Raw genomic sequence first — 2,401 nt, forward strand, 5'->3', positions numbered from 1 at the left:
TTAATGAGATCCACATCAATCCAGTTATTGTGAATTTTACATCAAATCAGTACAGTTGAGCTCCAGATCAATTCAGCACAGGTGAGCTCCACATCAATTCAGTACAGGTGAGCTCCACATCAATTCAGTACAGGTGAGCTCCACATCAATTCAGTACAGGTGAGCTCCACATCAATTCAGTACAGGTGAGCTCCACATCAATTCAGTACAGGTGCGCTCCACATCAATTCAGTACAGGTGAGCTCCACATGAATTCAGTACAGGTAAGCTCCACATCGATTCAGTACAGGTAAGCTCCACATCAATTCAGTACAGGTAAGCTCCACATCAATTCAGTATAGGTGAGCTCCACATCAATCTAGTACAGGTACGCTCCACATCAATTCAGTACAGGTGAGCTCCACATCAATCAAGTACATGTGAGCTTCACACCAATCTAGTACAGGTGAGCTCCAGATCAATTTAGTACAGGTGAGCTCAACCAATCTAGTACAGGTGAGCTCTACATCAATTTAGTACAGGTGAGTTTTACATAAATCCAGTATAGGTGAGCTCCACATCTATTCAGTACAAGTGAGCTCCACATCAATTCAGTACAGGTAAGCACCACATTAATTCAGCACAGGTGAGCTCCACATCAATTCAGTACAGGTGCGCTCCACATCAATTCAGTACAGGTGAGCTCCACATGAATTCAGTACAGGTAAGCTCCACATCAATTCAGTACTGGTGAGCTCCACATCAATCTAGTACAGGTACGCTCCACATCAATTCAGTACAGGTGAGCTCCACATCAATCTAGTACACAAGCTCCACACCAATCTAGTACAGGTATGCTCCACATCAATCCAGTACAGGTGAGCTCCACATCAATCTAGTACAGGTACGCTCCACATCAATTCAGTACAGGTGAGCTCCACATCAATCCAGTAAAGGTGAGCTCCACATCAATTCAGTAAAGGTGAGCTCCACATCAATTCAATAAAGGTGAGCTCCATATCAATTCAGTACAGGTGAGCTCCATATTAATCAGGTGATATGAACTTAACAGGATACATACCCGTGAAGGATGCAAAATCCCTATGGAGGAGTGTGTGTGTGTGTCTGTGTGTGTGTCTGTGTGTGTGTTTGTGTGTGTGTGGTGTGTGTGGTGTGTGTGTGGGTGGGCGGTGTATGTGTGTGGTGTGTGTGTGTGGGCGGTGTATGTGTGTTATGTGTGCGGTGTGTTTGGTGGGTGTGTTTGTGAGTGTGTGTGTGTGTGTGTGGTGTGGTGTGTGTGGTGAATGTGTGTTTGGTGTGTGTGGTGTGTGTGTGTGGTGTGTGCGCGCGGGTGGTGTGTGGTGTGTGTGGTGTGTGGGTGTGTGGGTAGTGTGTGTGGTGTGTGAGTGGGTGGGTAGTGTGTATCTGTGTGTGTTGTGTGTGTGGTGTGTGTTTGTGTGGGTTTTGTGTGTGTATGTGGGTGGTGTGTGTGTATGTGGGTGGTGTGTGTGTGTGGGTGGTGTGTGTGTGTGTGTGTGTGTGTGTGTGTGGTGTGTGTGTGTGTGGTGTGTGTGGTGTGTGTGTATGCGTGTGTGTGGTGTGTGGTGTGTGTGGTGAATGTGTGTGTGTGTGATGTGTGTGTGGTGTGTGTGGGTGGTGTGTGCGTGTGGGTGGTGTGTGTGGTGTGTGTGGTGTGTGGGTGGATAGTGTGTGGTGTGTGGGTGGGTGGGTAGAGTGTGTCTGTGTGTTGTGTGTGTGATGTGTGTGTGGTGTGTTTGTGTGTATGTGGTGTGTGTGTGTGGTGTGTGTGTGTGTGTGTAGTGTGTGTGTGGTGTGTGTGGTGTATGTGTGAGGGTGGTGTGTGCGTTTTATGTGACTAGCGTAGTTTGGACTGGGGATTTTGTGAGTGTGTCTAGTCAGAGTACCGGAATTATATTGAATATAATCAATCTGATCACAATTTACTTTGTTCAACCAATGGTCAATAAAATAAGACACAGTTTTCTTAGTCATTACAACCTTTACAACCATTAGTCTTTACAACCATTAGTCATTACAACCATTTCAACCATTAGCCATTACAACCAATAGTCATTACAACCATTTCAACCATTAGTCTTTACAACCATTAGTCATTACAACCATTAGTCTTTACAACCATTAGTCATTTCAACCATTTGTCTTTACAACCATTAGTCATTACAACCATTAGTCATTACAACCATTTCAACCATTAGTCTTTACAACCATTAGTCATTTCAACCATTAGTCTTTACAACCATTAGTCTTTACAACCATTAGTCTTTACAACCATTAGTCATTTCAACCATTAGTCTTTACAACCATTAGTCTTTACAACCATTAGTCATTACAACTATTTCAACCATTAGTCTTAACAACCATTAGTCATTACAACCATTTC

Source organism: Ylistrum balloti, unplaced genomic scaffold (assembly GCF_031769215.1).
Source record: "Ylistrum balloti isolate Yb309-2 unplaced genomic scaffold, AGI_CSIRO_Ybal_v1 Utg370840, whole genome shotgun sequence".
NCBI lineage: Eukaryota > Metazoa > Mollusca > Bivalvia > Pectinida > Pectinidae > Ylistrum > Ylistrum balloti.